This window comes from Dermacentor andersoni, chromosome 11 (genome assembly GCF_023375885.2).
Source record: "Dermacentor andersoni chromosome 11, qqDerAnde1_hic_scaffold, whole genome shotgun sequence".
NCBI lineage: Eukaryota > Metazoa > Arthropoda > Arachnida > Ixodida > Ixodidae > Dermacentor > Dermacentor andersoni.
Genome location: NC_092824.1, coordinates 96,752,735 through 96,776,797, shown reverse-complemented (window position 1 = coordinate 96,776,797; position 24,063 = coordinate 96,752,735).

Here is a 24,063-nt window from a genome sequence, read left to right as displayed (position 1 = left end):
TCTTCGGCAAATCTTGTCGTCGGGGTAAGGACACGTCCGCTCTGTGTCCTAATCGTCCACATTCGTAGCTCATGTCCAGTTGTTGTATAATGTACAGCGCAACAAGGCCTCACCCTGTCTCACGTATACTGGGACTTCTTATCCGTCGAACAGCACAAACACGTTTGTTACGTTATGCCTCGTTACGTAACGTTACGTTACGTTATGTTATGCCTCGGATCACTGCTTCGGATGATCTTGTACTTGTCGGCGTGTTCTTCTGTGGGATCGCTTATCACTCTTATGTTCTTTTGAGCTCTTGAGCTTCTTCAGATAACTCGGCCACATTGACTTGTCGACGTGTTTTGTTGGAGTTCTGATCACTATTATGTTCGGTTGATAGTTGATACATATCGTGTGTTAATCTTGAGCCCCTTCAGGCAAGCTGGTCACATTGATGATGCTTTAGACAATGTGGGTGCTCGTGTAGTCGGAGACTTGAAAACCCCCTCTTGGTCTTACTATTATTTTGTATTACTCCTTGGGTAAGTACGGCATTCTGCTGGCCTTGGTGATCTGTCGTATGCGCCGCTATATCTTCTTGGCTTCTGGCGTCGACTGGGGTGGAACGTGTTGTCGCTGTGGCGTTTATTCCTTGGTTTTACGGTTATACGACGTATAACCGTAGACGCCAGCCTGTGCTATCCTCGTAGTCTTCCTGCATAACGTCTTCTCCTTCGACGGATACTTCCATATTGCTAAAATTTCTGCTAAAGCCCGAAGCCACGTCAACAGAGATGCGGTGAAGCCGTCGACGGCTGCCGCCCACGCATTATTTGGTAAAAAATCGGTCCTCCTACCGGAATTAGCTGTCACAACAATCGCGGTGACTTGCTGCGTCATCTGTGGTATGCCGACACATACGTGATATGACTTATGACGAACGCCTGCATGATTCTCATGACGCTTGCTTCTATTATTCCCTCGTGCCTGTTGGTGATTCTATTGATCAGTCGCACCGTCGGAGGAACTTTGGCTTCGATTTTGCAAATTTCTTCACCATTGGAGCGTTTGGCTTCTATCATGATTCGCAACGCCCTTATCTTCTCGAATTTGGGTATAGGTTGTCCATCTTGGGTCATGAGTTTTATGTCTTTGTAGGTTTGTGTGTTGGAGTTCTTGGGAGGTCTCCCTTTGGCGTTGGTCTGTACAGCAGCAGCTCAGATATGTCGCCCGAGCATGGTAGACCGGTGGTTGCTAGATATTTCACGACATTTTCAACTGCTTTATAGTGTCTGTAGATCCATAGATCACTGTAATTCATAGATCATTGCCATCGTTTATCCGTAGCGGTATGTCGTCTGCATAGATTGTGTGTTTAAGTCTTTCAATTCTTTGTAGTTGTTTAGGAAGACCAATAAGAGCCAGGTTAAAGAGGATAGGAGATATACCCGCTCCTTGCTGTGTGCCTGAACTGCCAATACGCACTATCTCGGACATCTGATTTCCTACCATGATTTTTGCTTCTCTACCTGTTAAGATATATTGTATATAGTTGTACGTCCGCTCGCCCAAGCAAAGGTAGCTGATTTGGTGCAGTATGGTTTGGTGTGACGCATTGTAGAATGGCTTCTTGAGATCTAGCCCAAAGATAGCGCGAGTCGATCTCCCTGGTTCGTCGGTCACTTGGTGCTTCAGTTGCAGCCTGGTGTCTTGTGTAGAGAGGTTTCTTCGGAATCCCATCATTGTGTTTGGGAGCAAGTCATTGTCTTCTATGTTGTTGGTGAGTGGCGAAGAAGGCATGCTCCATTAGTTTGCGCCCGCAGGAAGTTAACGATATGGTTCTCATATTCCCGATTTGTAGTTGTTTGCCAGGCTTTGGAATTAGGATGACTTGAGCCGTCTTGCAGAGCTGTGGTATCTGTTTCCAGCACTCGTTGATATATTCTGTTAGTTTGGCAATGGACACGTCTTCCAGATTTCTGAGTGCCTTGTTTGCAAGGGCGTCTGGGCACGGCTCCGATTTGATGTTGATTTTGTGCAGGTCTGCTGTTATATCTGCATCGCTAGACTGTTCGTCGATGTTGGAATTCTGTTCCCCTCATATTCGGGATGAATACACGGCGATGCCTGTCATATGTATTTGAGTTCGACCTCTTTTAAGAATTCTTGTTGTGTTCCTTTATACGCGTATATCATAAGAAGCCAACCCTCTCTTCCCCCTCTCTTCTCGTTTATACGCGTATAGTATCTTGTGCATGTTTGGCCCGTACACCTTTTGTGTTTCCTCTGGGTTAAGGAGATATTTCAGTAAACTCCACGCCTTGCTCGGGCTCAGTTGCTGATCCATCTCCGTACATAGTTCCTCCCATAGTCGTGTTTTCGCTGTTGCGCATATTGTTCTATTTCTTTATTTAGTAAGGCTATCTTCTTCCTTAATCTCTTCTTAAGTTTCTGCGTTTCGCACTGTTTCTGCAGCCCTGGTTTGGCCTCCCATATGTGCGAGAGCCTGCTCTCTATCGCTTCTAGCTGACCTTATTGTGGGGTCATCTGCGTTGATTTGGAGATGTATTCCTGTAGGTTTGCTGTCCAAGGGCCAATGTCTGCAATGGTTTTTAAGTTCCTCTCTTCCCTTGTTTCTTTTCCCTTGTTTTCCTGAATTTCACCCAATCAACTAATTTGAGTTGATTAGCCGTGCGATTTTCAGGACCTCCAGTGAACTGGATTTCGTTTATGGAGTGGTCGATCCTCGGGCCTTCGTGTCAGACAGGTTTCTTCGGAATCCGATTATTGTCTTTTTTAGCAAGTCCTTCTCTTCTATGCTGTGCTGTGAGTGGCGAGGAAGGCAAGCTCCGTTATTTTGCCCACGCAGGAAGTTAACGATATGTGTTTTGGAGTCCCGATTTGCAGTTGTTTGCCGGGCTTCGAAATTATAATGACTTGTGCCGTCTTGCACTGCTGTGGTGTCTTTGCTTGTTTCCAGCACTCGTTGATATATTCTATTAGTTTCCAATGGACGCGTCGTCCAGGTTTCTGAGTGCCTTGTTTGTAAGTGCGTCTGGCTACTTTGGCGATTAGGTGTTGAGTTTGTGCAGAACTACTGTTATTTCTGCGTCGCTAAACTCTTCATCGAGGTCGGAGTTCTGTTCCCCTCGTATTCCGGATGAATCCATGGTAATGTTTGTCATCTGTATTTGTGTTGGACCTCTTTCAAAAATTCTTGCATTGTTCCTTTATGCGCATATAGTATGTTGTACATGTTTTGCCTGTGCACCGTTTTTGTTTCCTCTGGGTGAAGGAGATATTTGAGTACCCTCGACGTCTGGCTTGTCCTCAGTTGCTGATCCATCTCCGTTCATAGTTCCTCCCATTGTCGTGTTTGTAGCAGTTGCGCATATTGTTTTTTTTGTTTAGTAAGGCTATCTTGCTTAATATCGTGTTATGTTTCTGCGTTTTGCATCGTTCCTGCAGGCTTGGTTTGGCTTCCCACATGAGGGAGAGCCTGCTGTCTATCGCTTCTAGCTGAGCCTCTTGCTGGATCACCTGCGTTGATTTGGAGATGTCTTCCTTTAGCTTTGCTGTTTAATGGTCTATGTGTGCAATAGTTTCTAAGTGCCTCTCTTCCCTTATTTTCCTGAATTACACCAAATCAACTAATTTGAGTTGATTACCCGTCCGTTTGTCACGACCTTCATTTGACTGGATTTCGATTATGGAGTGGTCCATCCTCAGGCTTTCGTTTGTATTTCGCCTTCTTATTGATTGTATATTCTTAGCAAAGGTGAGGTGTGTTGTGGAATCCTCACAGACGCTATTGCGTGGCCGTGTGGGCGTTGCTGGGTCCGTGATGAGGATTAGACCCTGTTGGGAACCGAGCCATAGATTGTTGCCTTTGGTATGGACGTACTTGTGCCCCCACGTAGTGTGGGCCGCGTTAATGTCTCCACCTAATATCACCTCCGGCCACCTGCTATGTTTAGCGTGCGTTTGAATAGTGTTAAGAATCTTTGTGTCTTGAACATTAGACTGCTGTTCAAGTTTATAATATATTTGTCTTCTTTGACGTAATTTCAATTAGTCTATGTCTGTGTCTGTGTTTCAATCTTGTCTGGGGCTTGTGTATTATGTTGTACAACCGTACGGGCCCTTCCGAGTAGGGTGGTAAGGGCCCTTGCTTCTCCTTCGTCGTTGCCGGTGGATTGGTACCCTGATAGTCTTACGGGGCCATTCGCTTTTTGTAGAATTATTACGTCTGGCTGTGCCTTCGTTTTTAGGTATTGATACAGATTAGCCTTTTTATTTCGGGAACTTCTGCAATTCCATTGCCATATGGTATATCTACTTTTCCTTTACCTGGTCATGATTATGTTGTGATTTTAGAGGCCTATGGGTCTAGTATCGACGGCTTGAGCTGTAAGGGAGACTTGAGAGTCTCCTGGACTGTTTCCATATAGTTTGCAAGGGCCACATCGTCGATTCTTTCTTCTAACCTCGTTACACTTGCTTTTATATTCTCAAGATATTGCTGTACGGGTTGTAGTTGTGCGAATATACTGACCATGGCCACCTTAATTGTTTCTTCCATCTGGCTGATGAGCTCTTCTATTTTTTCACAAGTCTGGGTTCAAATTCTGCTTGACGGTCCTTTCTTATGCTTGCAGTTTTAGTTTTCTTGGGTTTGGCTCCGTTGTCCGCAATAATCTCTGCGGTGTGGTTTTTAAGTTGTGGAGTATAGCTGTTTTCTTCCACGTTCACATTCTCGCTATCTATTGTGTTTGTTGTACCTGCGCTCTGGTTTCATTTATCAACATGGTGTTTGTGAACGTCTTCTTTTAATCTCTTATTCTCCTCACTCAATACTACCATTTGTTGTTTCATTGCTACGAGGTCTTGTTTTAGCTGTGCCAACTGTTCCTTCAATTTATGATTAGCTACAGCCTACGCCTTCGCGCATTTCCCCTTGACGGCGCTTTCCTAGCTCACTGTTGGTGTTGTCGTGGTGGCTTCAGAAATCCGGGGGACCTTGGTCTTGCACCTGGCTGTGCTCCTGGACACGGATCTTCTACATCCTCCTTTCGAAGGTTTCGAAGGGGGTTCTGGTCGATTCTTCAGAATGCTTCGGCGATGCGGCTCATCTCGTGTCTTGTAGTTTTCTCCTTCTTTGTCTCTTTCCAGTTTATTATTTCCCACCATTGTTTCTTCACCAAGAAGGGGATCTTGTACGTTGCCTTGCATTCTCGATCGGCTGTAGGATGATCCATGTAGTAGAACTGACACCTAGCCTTGCTTTGAAGGTTTTCAGGAGGGTGCGCCAACGTGCATCTTCGGCAAATGTTCTCTTTGGGGTTAGGACTCACGTCTGCTCTGTGTTGGAATCGTCCGCAATGGTAGCACATTTCGAGTTCCTTATATAGTGCACACCTCAAAAAGGTCGCACCGTATCTCACGTAGTTTGGGACCTTGTATGCGTCGAACACCACAGTCATGTTTGTTGTGCTGCCCATTCTTTTGGCGACGATTGCTGCTGGATTTCTTGGAGTTATTACTTTTCTCATGATGTCTGGTGCGCTGTCTTGTTGTCGTATGCCTCGGATCACTTCATTGGATTCACTGTCCGGGGCCGCTTCGTAAGCGCTGGCTTCATATTCCAGTGTATTCGTCCTGATGCAGACGATCTTCTTCTACTTGTCGGCGTGTTCTTCTGTGGGAGTACTGATCACTATTATGCTCTGGTGATTGTTGATACCTGTCGTGTCTTGCTGTTGAGCCTCTTCAGGTAGGCTGGCCGCATTGATGATCTTTTGGACAACATGGGTTTTTCGTGTAGTCAGAGACTCGGAAACCCCCTCATGGTTTTACTATTATCTTGTATTTCTCATTGGGTAGGTACGGCATTCTGCTGGCCTTGGTGATCTTTCGTATACGCCGTTATATCTTTTTCTTGCCTTCTCGCGTCGGCTGGGGTCGTACGTTTTGTGTTGTTACTCTGGCGTTGATTCCTTGGCTTTACGTCGTATTACCGGACGCCAGCCGGTGCTATCCTCGTAGCCTTCCTGTGTAACGTCTTCTCCTTCGGCCGATACTTCCATCTTGCTAAAATTCCTGCTCGCTACGCGTGCGGGAAACCACGTCGACAGAGATGCGGCGAAGCCGCCGACGGCTGTCGTCTACGCGTAATGAGGCCAAAAATCGGTCCTACAACCTGAATTATGTGTCAGGACGATCGTGGTGACTTGCTGCGTCATCTGAGGTATGTCCACACATTTGTGATCGAACTTATGGTGAACGCCTGGATAATTCTCATGACGCTTGCTTCTTTCGTTCCCTCGTTACTCTTGGTGATTTTATTAATCAAGCGCATCCTCAGAGAAACCTTGGCTTCGATTTGGCGAATGGCTTCTCCGTTGGTGCCCTTGGCTTCCTTCATCATATCCAACATCCCTATATTCTCGACTCTGGGTATGGGTTTTCCATCTTGGGTCATGAGTTTTATGTCTTTGAAGGTTTGTGTGTTGTGCTTCTTTGGAGGTGTCCCTTTAGCGTTGGTATGTACAGCAACAACTCAGATTTTTCGGCACAGCATGGTAAACCGGTGCCTTCTAGGCATTCCGCGGCTGTTTCAACTACTTCTTGTAGTCCCTGTTCAATCCATCCATCACTGCCCTAGTTTATCCATAGCGTGATGTCGTCTGCATAGATTGTGTGTTTAAGTGCTTCGATTATTTGTAATTTGCTATGACGACCAATCAGAGCCAGGTTAAGGAACATAGGCGATATAACCGATCCCTGCGATGTGCCTGTACTGTCCATGGGCACCTTCTCGGACGTCATATCTCTTACCGTGATTTTTGCTTCCCTATCCGTTAAGACCTTTCGTATATAGTTGTATGCCCGCTCGTCTAAGCAAAGGTAGCTGATTTGGTGCAGTATGGTTTGGTGTGCCACATTGTGGAATGCCTTCTTGAGATCTAGCCCGAAGATGGCTCGAGTCGACCTCCCTGGTTCGACTATTACTTGGTGCTTCTATTGCAGCATGGCGTCTTGTGTAGACAGGTTTCTTCGGAATCCTATCATTGTGTTTGGGAGCAAATCATTGTCTTCTACGTTGTTGGTGAGTGGCGAGGAAGGGATTCTCCATTAGTTTGCCCACGCAAGAAACTTTTGATATGGGTCTTAGATTCCCGATTTGTAGTTGTGTGCTATGCTTTGGAATTAGGGTGGCTTGTGCCGTCTTTCACTTCTGTGGTATCTTTGCTTGTTTCCAGCAGTCGTTGATATATTGTTAGTTTGCCAATGGACGTGACATCGAGGTTTCTGATTGTCTTGTTTGTAAGGGCGTCTGGGCACGGTGCCGATTGGGTGTTGAGTGTGTGCAGGTCTGCTCTTGTTTCTGTATTGCTAAACTCTTCGTCGAGGTCGGAGTTCTTTTCCCCTCGTATTCCGGATGAATACGCGGCGATGCCTGTGATACATATTTGAGTTCGACGTCTTTCATGAATACTTACTCGGTTCCTTTATACGCTTATAGGAACCGTATTTGTTTCCTCTGGGTTAAGGAGATATTTGAGTAACCTCCGCGTCTTGCTTCTGCTCAGTTGCTGATCTATTTCCGTACATAGTTTCTCCCATTGTCGTGTGTGGAGCTGTTGTTTATATATTTATATTTCTTTGTTTAGTAAGGCTATCTTCTTTATTAATCTCTTATGTTTCTGCGTTTTGCGTCGTTTCTGCCGTGCTGGTTTGGCTTCCCACATGTGTGAGAGCCTGCTGTCTATCCCTTCTGCTGAGCCTCGTGTTGGATCACCTGCGTTTCTTTAGATGTCTTCCTTTAGGTTGGCAGTGTAATGGTCAATGTCTCTAATGGTTTCTATGTTTCTCTCTTATTTTCCTGAATTTCACCCAATCAGCTAATTTGAGTTGATTACCCGTGCGTTTGTCAGTACCTCCGTTGAGCTGGATTTCGATTATGGAGTGGTCGATCCTGATGTATCGTTCTATTTTGCCATCTGATATTTTGCATATTCTTAGCGAAGGTGAGGTCTGGTGCGAAGTCGTCTCAGACGCTATTGTGTGGCCGTGTGTGCGTTGCGGGGTCCGTGACGAGAGTCGAGCCAAAGATTTTTGCCTTTGGTGTGGACCTACTGGTACCCCCACGTGGTGTGGGCAGCGCGAAAGTCTCCACCTATTATCAACTTCCGGTCACGTGCTATGTTTAGCGTGCGTGTGAATAGTGTTAATTATCAGTTTCTCATGAACTTTAGACCGCTGTTTACGCTTAGAAAATCTGTGTCTTCCTTGATGGTATCAATTCAATCAGTGTGTTGTTTATGTCTTTGACTCGTGTATCATGTTGTACAAACGTACCGTCTCCTGTGACTAGGGTGGTAAGGGTCAAGGTTTCTCCTACCGCAATTCCTATGGGTTGTTACCCTGATAGTCTACCGGGACCATTCATTTCTTGTATAATTGTTACGTCTGGCTTGTCGTTAGTTTTTAGGTATTGATACAGGTCCGCCTTTATATTTCGGCGACTTCTGCAAAACTATGGCCATATGGTATATCTAATTTTTCTTTGCCTGTCCATGATTATGTTGTGGTTTCAGAAGTTCTCGGGTCTAGTATCGACGGCTTGAGCAGGAAAGAACACTTGGGAGTTTTCTGGGCTGTTTCCATTTCTTTTGCAGGGGCTACAGCGTCGATTCTTTCTTCTAACGTCATTACTGTTGCTTTTATATTCTGGAGATGTTTCTATGCGTGTTGTAGTTGTTGTGTTACTGTGCTGACAATGGCCGGCCTAATTGATTATTCCATCTGGCTCATGCGTTCTTCCATATTTTTGTGATGTCTGGGTTCAAATTGTTCTAGACGTTCCTTTCTTATGCTTGCAGGTTTATTTTCTCGGGTTTGGTTCCGTTGGTCGTCAATAATCTCAGCGGTCTTGCGTTTATGTTGTGGGGTATCGCTGTTGTCTTCCATGTTCACATTCTCGCTATCCATTGTGGATGTTGTACCTGCGCTCTGTTTTCGTTTTTCAAATTTGTGTTTGTGAACTTCTTTATTTACTCTCTTATTTTTCTCGGTCAATACTACCATTTGTTGTTTCATTGTTGCAATGATTTGTTTTAGCTGTGCCAGCTGTTGCTCTAATTTATGATTAGCTACAGCCTACGCCTCCGCGGACTTCCCCTGGACGGCGTTTGTGCAGCTCACCGTTGGTATTGTCGTGGTGCTTCCAGAAATCTGGGGTTCGTTGGTCTTGGAGCTGTCTCTGCTCCTGCATCTGGATCTGCTACGCACTTCTTTGGAAAGTTTCGAAGGGGTTACCGGCCCTTTCTTGAGGATGCTTAGGCGATGCCACTCTTGCGTCGTGTAGTTTTCTTCTTCTTTGTCTCTTTCTTGTTTAATTCTTTCCCAGCGACGTTTCTTCACCAGGAAGGGTATCTTGTACCTTGCCTTGCATTCTCGATCGGCTGTAGGGTGATCCATATAGCATAACTGACACATAGGCTCGCATTCATGGTTTTCGGGAGGGTCCGCGAACCCGCATCTTCGGCAAATCTTGTTGTCGGGGTTAGGGCACACGTGCGGTCTGTGTACTAATCGTCCACATAGGTAGCACATGTTCTGTTTCTAGTATAGTGCACACCTCAACAAGACCGCACCCTATCTCACGTAGCTTGGGACCTTGTATCCGTGGAAAACCACATCATGTTTGTGGCGTTGTCCATTCTCTTGGCGGTGATTGCTACAGCATTTCTTGGAGTTATTACTTTTCTCAGGATGTCTTGTCCGCTGTGTTCCGTTCGTATGCCTCGGATCTCTCCTTTCGATGTATTGTCCGGAGTCGCTTCGTAAGCGCTGGCTTCATATTCCTGTGTATTCGTCCTGATGCAGACGATCTTCTTGTACGTGTTGGCGTGTTCTTCTGTGGTAGTACTGATCATTATTATGTTTTTTTGATCGCTGATACATATCGTGTCTTCCTCTGGAGCCTCTTCAGGTAGGCTGGCAGCATTGATGTTGCTTTGGACAATGTGGGTGCTCGTGTAGTTTGAGACTCGAAATCCCCCTCTCGGTCTCACTATCATCTTGTATTGCACCTTGGGTAGGTAGGGCATTCTGCTGGCCTTGGTGTTCTGTCGTATATGCCGTTATATGTTCTTGCCTTCTGCTGTCGACGGGTGTCGTACGTGTTGTGCTTCTGGCGTTGATTCCTTGGCTTTACGTAGTATAACCGAACGCCAGCCGGTGCTATCCTCGTAGACTTCCTATGTAACGTCTGCTCCTTCGACCGATACTTCCATGTTGCTAAAATTCCTGCCCTCTACGCGCGTGGGAAGCCACATCGACAGAGTAGCGGCGAAGCCACCGATTGCTGTCATCCACGCGTAATGTGGTCGAAAGTCGGTCCTTCTAGCTGAATTAGGTGTCAGGGCGATCGCGGTGAATTGCTGCGTCATCTGTGGTATGCCGGTACATACTTCATCTTACTTATGACGCACGCCTGGATGATTTTTATGACGCTTGCTTCTTTCATTCCGTCGTGCCTGTTGGCGGTTCTCTTGATCAATCGCATCGTTTGAGAAACTTTGGCTTCGATTTGGCTAATGGCGTGTCCGTTGGTGCACTTGGCTTCTATGATCACTCCCAACACCCTTACGTTCTCGGCTTTGGGTATGGGTTTTCGATCTTGGGTGATGAGTAGTTTGTAGGTTTGTGTAGTTCTTTTCACCGCGTATCCGGGATCAATACAGGGCGATGCCTTTGATATTTATTTGAGTTCGACCTCTTTAAAAAATTCTCGCTTGGTTCCTTTATACGTGTATAGGATCTTCTGCATGTTTTCCTGGGCACCGTTTTTGTTTCCTCTGGGTTAAGGATATATTTGAGTAACCTGCGCGTCTTGCTTCTGGTCAGTTGCTGATCCATCTTGGCACATAGTTTCTCCCATTTTCGTGTTTGTAGCTGTTGTTCATGTTGTTTTGTTTATTTGTTTAGTAAGGCTATCTTTCTTAATCTCTTGTTATTTTCCAGCGTTTTCCATCGTTTCTGCACTTCTGGTTTGGACTCCCACACTTGCGAGATCCTGCTGTCTATGGCTTCTAGCTGAGCCTCTTGCGGGATCACGTGCTTTGATTTGGAGATTTCTTCCTTTAGGTTGACTGTCCAATGGTCAATGTCTGTAATGGTTTCTGTGTTCCTCTCTTCCCTTATTTTCCTGAATTTCACCCAGTAAACTAATTTGAGTTGATTACCCGTGCGTTTTTCAGGACCTCCAGTGAACTGGATTTCGTTTATGGAGTGGTCGATCCTCAGGCATTCGTGTGTATTTAGCCATCCTATTGATTGTATATTCTTATCGAAGGTGATGCCTGGTGTGGAGTCGTCACAGACGCTATTGATTTGCCATGTGTGCGTTGCTGGGTTCATGACAAGTGTTAGACCTTCAATTTTGCGAATGATGCTCCATTGGTGCACTTGGGTTCTATGATCACTCCCAACACCCTTATCTTCTTGACGTTGGGTATGGGTTTTCCATCTTGGGTCATGAGTAGTATCTCTTTGTAGTTTTGTGTTGTGGTTCTTGGGAGGCCACTCTTTAGCGTTGGTCTGTACAGCAACAGCTCAGATATTTTGACTGAGCATGTTAGAACGGTGATTTCTAGGTATTTCCCGACATTTTCAACTGATTCTCGTAGTGTCTGTTCAATCCATGGATCACTGCCATCGTTTATCCATAGCGGTATGTCGTCTGCATAGATTGTGTGTTTAACTCAGATCTCCTACCGTGATTTTTGCTTCTCTATCGGTTAAGAAGTTTCGTATATAGTTGTACGCCCGCTCGCCTAAGCAAAGGTAGCTGATTTGGTGCAGTTTTGGTTTGATGTGCCACATTGTCGAATGCCTTCTTGAGATCTAGCCCGAAGATGGGTCGAGTCGATCTCCCTGTTTCGTCTATTACTTGGTGCTTCAGTTGCAGCATGGCGTCTTGTGTATACAAGTTTCTTCGGAGTCCCATCATTGTGTTTGGGAGCAAGTCATTGTCTTCTATGTTGTTGGTGAGTGGCGAAGAAGGCATGCTCCATTAGTTTGCGCCCGCAGGAAGTTAACGATATGGGTCTCATATTCCTTATTTGTAGTGTTTTGCCAGGCTTTGGAATTAGGATGATTTGTTCTGTCTTCCACTGCTGCGGTATCTTTGCTTGTTTTCAGCAATCGTTGATATATTCGTTTAGTTTGCGAATAGACGCGTCGTCCAGGTTTATAAGTGTCTTGTTTGTAAGGGCGTCTGGGCACGGCGCTGATTTGCCGTTGAGTTGGTACTGGACTGCTGTTATTTTTGCTTCGCTTAACTCTTCGTCGAGGTCGAAGTTCTGTTCCCCCTCGTATTAGAGATGAATACACGGCGGTGCCTGTGATAAATGTTTGAGTTCGACCACTTTCAAGATTTCTTGCTCTGTTCCTTTATATGCTTATAGGATCTTGTGCATGTTTCGCTTGTGCTCCGTGTTTGTTTCTTCTGGGTTAAGGAGATATTTGAGTAACCTCCACGTCTTGCTCGGGTTCAGTTGCTGAGCCATCTCCGTACATAGTTCTTCCTTTTGTCGTGTTTGGAGCTGTTGTGCATATTCTTCTATTTCGTTTTTGACTAAGGCTATCTTCTTCCTTAATCTCTTGTTTCCGTTCGGCGTTTTCCATCGTTTCTGCAGCCCTAGTTTGGCCTGCAACATGTGCGACAGGCTGCTGTCTATCGCTTCTAGCTGAGCCTCCTGCGGGATCATCTGCGTTGATTTGGAGATGTCTTCCTTTAGGTTGTTTGTCCAATGGTCAATGTCTGTAATTTTTTCTATGTTCCTAGTTTCCCTTATTTGCCTGAATTTCACCCAATCAAATAATTTGATTTGATAACTCGTGCGTTTGTGTGGACCTCCTTTGAGCTGCATTTCAATTATGCAGTCGTTGATCCTCAGGTCTTCGTTTGTATTTAGGCACCTTATTGATTGTATATTCTTAGCGAAGGTGAGGTCTGGTGTGGAGTCGTCACCGACCCTACTGCGTTGCCGTGTGGGCGTTGCTGGGTCCGTGATGAGGGTTAGACCTTCCTGTTGGGAGTCGAAGCAGTTTTGCCTTTGGTGTGGGCGTATTTTTACCCCCACGTGGTGCGGGCAGCGTTAAAGTCTCGACCTATTGTCACCTTTCGTTCTCGTGCTATGTTGAGCGTGCGTTTGAATAGTGTTAAGGACCTGTGTCTCTTGAACTTTTGACTGCTGTATACTTGTAGAATATATTTGCATTTCTTGATGGTATAAGTGCTATAAGTATGTTTCCTATGTCTGTGACTCGTGTACCGTGTTTTAGAGCCGTATTGTCTCTTCATAGTGGAGTGGTAAAGCCTAGGTTTCTTTTAGGTTACTGCCTGAGGGTTGGTACCCTGAAAGTCTGCCGGGATCATTCGTTTCTTGAAGAATTATTATGTCTGGCTTGTCGTTCGTTTTTAGGTATTGATACAAATTTCCGGTTTTGTTTCGGTAACTTCTGCAATTCCAACGCGATATCGTATATCTACTTTTTCTTTACCTGGCCATGATTATGTTGTCATTTAAGAGGCCTTCGGGTCTAGTATCGACGGCTTGAGCAGTAAGGAAGACTTCGGATTTCCTTGGACTGTTTCCATTATCTTTGCAAGGGCTACTGTGTCGATTCTTTCTTCTAACCTCGTTACTCTTGCTTTTATATTCTCAAGATGCTGCTGTACGGGTGTTAGTTGTGTGACTATGCTGACCATGGTCGCCTTAATTGATTCTTCCATCTGGCGGATATTTTCTTCTATCTTTTTGTCATGTCTGTGTTCGAATTCTGCTAGACGTTCCTTTTTGATGCTTGCAGTTTAGTTTTCTTGAGCTCGGTGCCGTGGTCCTCAAAAATCTCTGCGGTCTTGCGTTTAAGTGGTGGAGTATCGCTGTTTTCTTCAATATTCACATTCTCGCTATCCATTGTGTTGTTTGTACCTGGGCTCTGCTTTCGTTTTTCGACTTGTTCATGAATTTCGTTTAATCTGTTATTTTCCTCACTCAATACTACCATTTGTTGGTGCATTGCTGCAACGACTTGTTTTAGCTGTGCCAACTGTTCGTCTAATTCATAATTAGCTACAGCCTCCGCCTCCGCGCGCTTCCCCTTGACGGCGCTTGCCCAGCTCACCGTTGGTGTTGGCGCGGTGCCTTCAGAAATCTGGGGTTCCTTGGTCTTGGACCTGGCTCTTCTACGCCCTTCTTTCGAAGGTTTCGAAGGGGGTTCCGGTCGATTCTTCAGGACGCTTAGGCGATGCGCCTTATCTTGGGTCGTGTAGTTTTCTTTTTTTTTGTCTCTTGTTTAATTCTTTCCCAGCGACGTTTCTTCACCAGGAAGGGGATGTTGTAGCTTGCCTTGCATTTTAGATCTGCTGTAGGGTGATCAATGTACCATAACTGACACGTAGCGTCGCATTCATGGTTTTCGGGAGGGTCCGCGAACTCGCTTCTTCGGCAAATCTTGTCGTCGGAATTAGGACAGACGTCCGCTCTGCGTTCTAATCGTCCATATTGGTAGCAGATTTCGAGTTTCTTATATATTGCACACCTCAACCAGGTCGCACCGTATATCACGTAGCTTGGCACCTTGTATCCGCGAACGCCACAATCATGTTTGTGGCGTTGCCCATGCTCCTGGCGGTGATTGCTGCAGGATTTCTTGGAGTTATTACTTTTCTCACGATGTCTGGTGCGCTGTCTTCCTGTCCTATGCGCCGGATCACTCCTTTCGATGTATTGTCCGGGGCCGCTTCGTAAGCGCTGGCTTCATGTTCCTGTGTATTCGTCCTGATGCCGACGATCTTCTTGTACGTGTTGGTGTGTTCTTCTGTGGTTGTACTGATCATTATTATGTTTTGTTGATCGCTGATACATATCGTGCCTTGCTTCTGAGCCTCTTCAGGTAGGCTGGCCGATTGATGATGCTTTGGATAATGTGGGTGCTCGTGTAGTTGGAGACTAGAAAACCCCCTCTTGGTCTCACTATTATCTTGTATTGATCCTTGGGTAGGTACGGCATTCTGCTGGCTTTGGTGGTCTGTCGTATACGCCGTTTTATCTTCTTCTTGCCTTCTGCTGTGGACTGTGGTGGCACGTGTTGTCACTCTGGCGTTAATTTCTTGGTTTTTCGTCGTATAACCGGAAGCAAGGCGGTGCTATCCTCGTAGCTTTCCTGTGTATTGTGTTCTCCTTCGATCGATAATTCCATCTTGCTAAAATTCCTGCTGGATACGCGCTTGGGAAGCCACGTCGACAGAGATGCGGCAACGCCACCGACGGGTGCCGTCCACGCGTAATGTGTCCAAAAATCGGTCCTCCTACCTGAATTAGCTTTCACGACGACCACGTTGACTTGCTGCGTCATCGGTGGTATGCCGACACATATGTGACCTGACTTATTACGGACGCCTGGATGATTATCATGACGTTTCTTTCTTTTATTCCGTCGTGCCTGTGGGTGATTCTATTGATCAATGGCATCGTCGCAGAAACTTTGGCTTCGATTTTGCGAATTTCTTCACCGTTGGTGCCCTTGGCTTCTATCATGATTCCGTACACTCTTATATTGTCGACTTTGAGTAATTGTTTTCCATTCTTGGTCATGAGTTGTATGTCTTTGTAGTTTCGTGTGGTGGTTCCTGGGAGCTCTCGCTTTAGCGTTGGTGTGCACAGCAGCAGCTCAGATTTTTCTGTCGAGCATGTTAGACCGATGCCTTCTAAGTATTTCCCAACATTTTCAACTGCTTCTTGTCTCTGTTCAATCCATAGATCCCCGCCATTGTTTATCCATAGTCGTATGTCGTCTGCATAGATTGTGTGTTCGATTCTTCGATTCTTTGTAGTTTTTTAGGAGGACCAGTGAGAGCCAGGTTAAAGAGGATAGAAGATATACCCGGTCCCTGCGATGTGCCTGCACAGCCAATACGCACTTTTTCGGACATCAGATCTCCTACCGTGATTTTTGCTTCTATACATGTTAAGAAATTTCGTATATAGTTGTACGTCCGCTTGCCCAAGCCAAGGTTGCTGATTTGGTGCAGTATGGTTTGGTATGCCACATTGTAGAATGCCTTCTTGAGATCTAGCCCGAAGATGGCTCGAGTCTATCTCCCTGTTTCGTCTATTACTTGGTGCTTCAGTTGCAGCATGGCGTCTTGTGTAGACAGGTTTCTTCGGAATGCAATCATTGTGTTTGGGAGTAAGTCATTTTCTTCTATGTAGTTGATGAGTGGCGAGGAAGGCATGCTCCATTTTTTTGCCCACGCAGGAAGTTAACGATATGGGTCCTAGTTTACCAATTTGCAGTTGTTTGCCAGGCTTTGGAATTAGGATGACTTTTGCCGTCATGCTGTGCTGTGGTATCTGCTTTTTCCAGCACTCGTTGATATTTTCCGTTAGTTTGGCAATGGACGCGTCTTCCAAGTTTCTGAGGGCCTTGTTTGTAAGGGCGTCTGGGCAGGACTCCGATTTGGTGTTGAGTTTGTGCAGATCTGCTGTTATTTCTGCATCGCTAGACTGTTCGTCGAGGTTGGAGTTCTGTTCACATTGTATTCCGGATGAGTCCACAGCGATGCCTGTCATATGTATTTGAGTTTACCTCTTTCAAGAATTCTTGCTGTGTTCCTTTATACGCGTATAGTATCTTGTGATTGTTTTGCCTTTGCACCGGTTTTGTTTCCTCTGGGTTAAGATGATATTTGAGTAACGTCCACGTCTTGCTCGTCCTCAGTCGCTGATCCATCTCCGTACATTGTTCCTCCCATTGTTGTGTTTGTCGCTGTTGCACATATTGTTCATTTCTTTCTTTACTAAGGCTATCTTCTTCCTTAATCTCTTGTTATGTTTCTTCGTTTTTCATTGTCTGCGCAGCCTTGGTTTGACCTCCCATATGTGCGAGAGCCTGCTGTCTATCGCTTCTAACTGAGCCTATTTCGGTATCATCTGCGTTGATTTGGAGGTGCCTTCCTGTAGGTTTGCTGTCCATTGACCAATGTCTGCAGTAGTTTCTAAGTTCCTCTCTTCCCTTATGTTCCGGAATGTCAGCCAACCAAATAACTTGGGTTGATTACCCGCGCCTTTTTCAGGACATCCTTTGAGCTGGATTTCGACTATGGAGCGGTCGATCCTTAGGTCTTCGTGCGTATGTTGTCATCTCATTGATTGCATATTCTTAGCGAAGGTGAGGTCTTGTGTGGAGTCGTCATAGACGCTATTGCTTTGTCGTGTGTGCGTTGCTGGGTTCGTGACAAGGGTTAGGCTTTCCTGTTGGGATTCGAGGCACAGTTGTGCCTTGTTGTGGATGTTCTTTACCCCCACGTGGTGTGGGCAGCGTTAAAGTCTTCACCTATAATCCCCTTCTGGTCACATGCTATGTTGAGCGTGCCTATAAACAGTTTTAATAATCTGTATCTCTTGAATTTTGGACTGCTGTGTACGTTTAGAATATACTTGTATTCTTTGATGGTATAATTTCCATTAGTATCTTCTCTATGTCTGTGACTCGTGTATCATGTTCTACACTTCCGTACGGTCTCTTCTGACTAGGGTGGTAAGGGTCTAGGTTGCTCCAACGGCATTGCCGATAGGTTGGTACCCTGCTAGTCAGCCGGGACCATCCATTTCGCGTAGAATGATTACGTCTGGCAGGTCGTTCGTTTTTAGGTATTCATACAGGTTCGCCTTTTTATTTCGGCGACATCAGCGATTTCATTTCCATATGGTATATCTAATTTTTCTTTGCCTGGCCATGATTATGTTGTGGTTTTAGAGGCCGTCGGGTCTAGTATCGACGGCTTGAGCGGTAAGGAACACTTGGGTGTTTACCGGACTGTTTCCCTTTCCTTTTCAAGGGCCACAGCGTCGATTCTTCCTTATAAATTCGTTACTCTTTTTTTGTATGCTCAAGATGTTGCTGTACGGGTTGTCGTCGTGCTACTGTGCTGACCACGGCCGCCCAAATTGATTCTTCCATCTGGCTGATGCGTTCTTCTATATATTTCTCAAGTCTGGGTTCAAATTCTTCTAGACGTTCCTTTCTTATGCTTGCAGATTTAGTTTCTCTGGTTTGGTTCCGCTTTCCTCAATAATATCAGCGGTCTTGCGTTTATGTTGTGGTGTATCGCTGTTGTCTTGCATGTTCACAATCTCGCTGTCCATTGTGGCTGTTGTACCTGCGCTCCGTTTTCGGTTTTCAACTTGGTGTTTGTGAACTTCTTTTAATCTCTTGTTCTTCTGACTCGATTCTACCATTTGTTGTTTCATTGCTCCAACGACATGTTTTAGCTGTGCCAGCGGTTCCTCTAATTTACGATTGGCTACAGCCTACGCTTCGGCGCACTTTCCCTTAACCGCGCTTGTCCAGGTCACCGTTGATGTGGTGCTTCCAGATATCTGGGGTTTCTTGGTCTTGCATCCGTCTCTGCTCCTGCATCTGGATCTGCTACGCACTACTTTGGAAGGTTTCGAAGGGGTTTCTGGCCGAATATTCTGAATGCTTAGGCGATGCGGCTCATATTGCGTCGTGTAGTTTTCTTCTTGTTTGTCTCTTTCTTGTTTAATTCTTTCCCAGCGACGTTTCTTCACCAGGAAGGGGATCTTGTACCTTGCCTTGCATTCTCGATCTGCTGTAGGGTGATCCATGTTACACAACTTAGCCAATGCATTCATGGTTTTCGGGAGGGTCTTCGGATCTTCGGCAAATCTTGTCGGGGTAAGGACACACGTCCGCTCTCTGTCCTCATCGTCGACACTGGAAGCACATGTCCAGTTTCTTGTATAGTGCGTATGTCAACAAAGCCGCAGCATATCTCGCATAGCTTGGGACTTTGTATGCGTCGAACAGCACAATCATGTTTGTGTTGCCCATTCTCTTGGCGGCGATTGCTGCTGGATTTCTTGGAGGTAATACTTTTCTCACGATGTCTGGTGCGCTGTCTTCCTGTCGTATGCCTCGGATCACTCCATTCGATGTATTGCCCGGGGCCGCTTTGTAAGCGCTGGCTTCATATTCCTGTGTATTCATCATGATTCAGAAGATCTTGTACTTGTCGGCGTGTTCTTCTGTGGTATTGCTTATCACTATTATGTTCTTTTGGGATTCCTTATATAACTCGGCCGGGTTTACGATACTTTGGACTATGTGGGTGCTCGTATAGTCGGAGACTGGAAAACCTTCTTTTGGTTTTACTATTATCTTGTATTGCTCATTGGGAAAGTGTGGAATTCTGCTGGCCTTGGTGATCTGTCGTATTCGTCGTTCTATCTGCTTCTTGCCTTCTTCCGTCGGCTGGGTTGGCACGAGTTTTCGCTGTGGCGTTGATTATTTGGCTTTCCGTCGTATAACAGGACGCCAGCGGATGCTATCCTTGTAGTCTTCTTGCGTATCGTCTTCTCCTTCGACCGATACTTCTATGTTGCTAAAATTCCTGCCCGCCGCGCGCGTGGGAAGCCACGTCGACAGATTAGCGGCGAAGCCGCTGACTGCTGCCATCCAAGCGTAATGTGGTCGAAAATCGGTCCTCCCAGCTGAATTAGGTGTCAGGGTGATCGCGGTGACTTACTGCGTCATCTGTGCTATGCCGGCACATACTTCATGTTACTTATGACGCACGCGCACGCCTGGATGATTTTCATGACGCTTGATTCTTTCATTCCGTCGTTCCTGTTGGTGGTTCTCTTGATCAATCTCATCGTTTGAGAAACATTGGCTTCGATTTTGCGAATGGCGTCTCCATTGGTGCACTTGGCTTCTATGATCACTCCCAACACACTTATCTTCTCGACTTCTGGTATGGCGTTTCCATCTTGGCTCATGAGTTGTATCTCTTTGTGGTTTTGTGTTGTGGTTCTTGGGAGGCCACCCTTTAGCTTTGGTCTGTACAGCAACAGCTCAGATATTTCGGCTGAGCATGTTAGAACGGTGATTTCTAGGTATTTCTCGACATTTTCAACTGCTTGTTGTAGTGTCTGTTCAATCCATAGATCACTGCCATCATTCATCCATAGCGGTATGCCGTCTGCATAGATTGTGTGTTTAAGTCCTTCGATTCTTTGAAGTTTTCTAGGTAGACCAATAAGATCCAAGTTAAAGAGGATAGGAGATATACCCGTTCCTTGCGGTGTGCCTGCACTGCCAATACGCACTATCTCGGACGTCAGAGCTCTTACCCTGATTTTTGCTTTTCTATCCGTTAAGAAGTTCCGTATATCGTTTTACGTTCGTTCGCCTAAGCAAAGGTAGATGATTTGGTGCCGTTTTGGTTTGCTGTGCCACATTGTCAAATGCCTTCTTGAGATCTAGCCCGAGGATTGCTCGAGTCATCTCCCTGGTTTGTCTATTACTTGGGAATTTTGTTGGAGCATGGCGTCTTGTGTAGAAAGGTTTCTTCGGAATCCAATCATTGTGTTTGGGAGTAATTCATTGTCTTCTATGTAGTTGGTGAGTGGCGAGGAAGGCATGCTCCATTATTTTGCCCACGCGAGAAGTTAATCATATGGGTCGTTGATTCCCGATTTGTAGTTTGCCATGCTTTGAAATTAGGGTGACTTGTGCCGTCTTCCACTTCTGTGGTATCTTTGCTTGTTTCCAGCGCTCGTTAATATATTTTTAGTTTGCCAATGAACGCGTCATCCAGTTTTCTGAGTGTCTTGTTTGTGAGGGCGTCTGGGCACGGTGCCGATTGGGTGTTGAGTGTGCAGGTCTGCTCTTATTTCTGCATTGCTAAACTCTTCGTGGAGGTCGAGTTCTTTTCCGCTCGTATTCCGGATGAATACGCGGGGATGCCTGTTATACATATTTGAGTTCGACGTCTTTCAAGAATACTTACTAGGTTCCTTTATAAGCTTATAGGATCATGTGCATGTTTTGCTTGTGCACCGTATTTGTTTCCTCTGGGTTAAGGAGATATTTGAGTAACCTCCACGTCTTGCTTCTGCTCAGTTGCTGATCTATTTCCGTATATAGTTTCTGCCATTGTCTTGTGTGGAGGTGTTGTGTATATATTTCTATTTCTTTGTTTAGTAAGGCTATCTCCTTCATTAATCTCTTGTTATGTGTCTGCGTTTTGCATCGTTTCTGCCGTCCTGGTTTGGCTTCCCAGATGTGTGAGAGCCTGCTGTCTATGCCTTCTGCTGAGCCTCGTGTGGGATCACCTGCGTTTCTTTAGATATCTTCCTTTAGGCTGGCAGTGCAATGGTCAATGTCTCTAATGGTTTCTATGTTCCTCTCTTATTTTCCGGAATTTCACCCAATCAGCTAATTTGAGTTGATTACCCGTGGGTTTGTCAGTACCTCAGTTGAGCTGGATTTCGATTATGGAGTGGTCGATCCTGAGGTATCGTTGTATTTTGCCATCTGATATCTTGCATATTCTTAGCGAAGCTGAGGTGTGGTGCGGAGTCGTCTCAGACGCTATTGCGTGGCGGTGTGTGCGTTGCGAGGTCCGTGACGAGGGTTAGACCTTCCTGCTGGGAGTCGAGCCAAGATTTTTGCCATTGGTGTGGACCTACTGGTACCCCCACGTGGTGTGGGCAGCGCGAAAGTTTCCCCCTATTATCAACTTCCGGTCACGTGCTATGTTTAGCGTGCGTGTGAATAGTGTTAATAATCTATTTCTCTTGAACTTTGGACCGCTGTTTACGCTTAGAAAATCCTTGTGTTCCTTGATGGTATAATTTAAATCAGTATGTTGTTTATGTCTTTGACTCGCGTATCATGTTGTACAACCGTACCGTTTCTTGTGAGTAGGGTGGCAAGGGTCTAGGTTTCTCCTACCGCAATTCCTATGGGTTGTTACCCTGTTAGTCCACTGGGACCATTCATTTCTTGTATAATTATTACGTCTGGCTTGTCGTTCGTTTTTAGGTATTGATACAGGTTCGCCTTTATATTTCGGCGACTTCTGCAAAACTATTGCCATATGGTATATCTAATTTTTCTTTGCCTGTCCATGATTATGTTGTGGTTTCAGAGGTTCTCGGGTCTAGTATCGACGGCTTGAGCGGTAAAGAACACTTGGGAGTTTCCTGGGCTATTTCCATTTCTTTTGCAAGGGCTACAGCGTCCATTCTTTCTTCTCACTTCATTACTGTTGCTTTTAGATTCTCAAGATGTTGCTATGCGTGTTGTAGTTGTTGTGTTACTGTGCTGACAATGGCCGGCCTAATTGATTCTTCCATCTGGCTCATGCGTTCTTCTATATTTTTCTCATATCTGGGTTCAAATTGTTCTAGACGTTCCTTTGTAATGCTTGCAGATTTATTTTCTTGGATTTGCTTCCATTGGCCTCAATCATCTCTGCATTCTTGTGTTTAAAGTTGCCTAGTATCGCTGTTTTCTTCCATGTTCACATTCTCTCTATCCATTGTGGTTGTTGTACCTGCGCTCTATTTTCGTTTTTCAACTTGATGTTTGTGAACTTCTTTTATCTCTTATTCTCCTCACTCAATACTATCAGTTGTTATTTCGTTGCTACAGCTAGATTTAGCTGTGCCAGTGGTTCCTTTAATTTATGATTAGCTACAGCCTACGCCTCCCCGCACTTACCCTTGACGGCGTTTGCCCAGCTCACCGTTGCTGTTGTCGTGGTGCCTCCGAAAATCTGTTTCGAAACCTTCTTTCGAAGGTTTCGAAACCGAGTTCTGGCTCATTTTTCAGGAAGGGGATCAGGAAGGGGACCAGGAAGGGGATCTTGTATCTTGCCTTGCATTCTCGATCAGCTGTAGGGCGATCCATGTAGCATAACTGACATTTAGCCATGAATTCATGGTTTTCGGAAGGGTACGCGAACCCTCATCTTCGGCAAATCTTGCTGTCGGTGTAATTACACATCCGCTCTGTGTCCTAATAGTCCACATTGGCAGCACATGTCCAATTTCTTGTATAATGCGCACCTCAGCAAGACCGCACCGTATGTCACGTAGCTTGTGACCTTTTATACGTCGAACAGCACAATCATGTTTGTTGTGTTGCCCATTCTCATGGCGGCAGTTGCTACAGGGTTTCTCGCAATTATTACTTTTCGCTGTCTTCCAGTCGTATGCCTCGGATCGCTCCTTTGGCTGTATTGTCCGGGGTGGGTTCGTAAGCGGTAGTTTCATATACTGTGTATTCGTCCTGATGCTGACGATCTTCATGGTACTTGTCGGCGTGTTTTTCTGTGGTAGTACTGATCACTGTTACGCTCTGTTGATAGTTGATACATATAATTTCTTGCTCTTGAGCCTCTTCAGGTAGGCTGGCCGCATTGATGACGCTTTGGAAAATGTGGGTGCTCGTGTCGTCGGAGACTCGAAAAGCACCTCTTGGTCTCAGTATTATATTGTATTGCTCCTTGGGTAGGTACGGCATTTTGCTGGCCTTAGTTATCTGTGATATATGCCGTTATATCTTCTTCGTGCCTTCTGCTGGCCACTGGGGTGGCACGTCGTGTCCCTTTGGCGTTGATTCGTTGGCTTTACGTCGCACAACCGGACGCCAGCCGGTACAATCCTCGTAGCCTTCCTTTGTAACGTCTTCTCCTTCGACCGATACTTCCATCTTGCTAAAATTTCTGCTCGCTGCGCGTACGGGAAGCCACGTCGACAGAGATGCGGCGAAGCCGCCGACGGCTGCCGTCCAGGCGTAATGTGGCCAAAAATCTGTCCTCTCCTGAATTAGGTGTCAGGGCGATCGCGGTGACTTACTGCGTCATCTGTGGTAGCCCACAGATTTGTGATCTGACTTATGACGAACGTCTGGATCATTCTCATGACGCTTGCTTGTTTCATTCCCGCGTTCCTGTTGGTGATTCTCTTGATCAATTGCTTCGTCTGAGAAACATTGGCTTCGATTTTGCGAATGGCGCCTCCATTGGTGCACTTAGCTTCTATGATCACTCCCAACACCCTTATCTTCTAGACTTTGGGTATGGGTTTTACATCTTGGGTCATGAGTTGTATGCCTTTGTAGTTTTGTGTTGTGGTTCTTGGGAGGCCACTCTTCAGCGTTGGTCTGTACAGAACAGCTCAGATATTT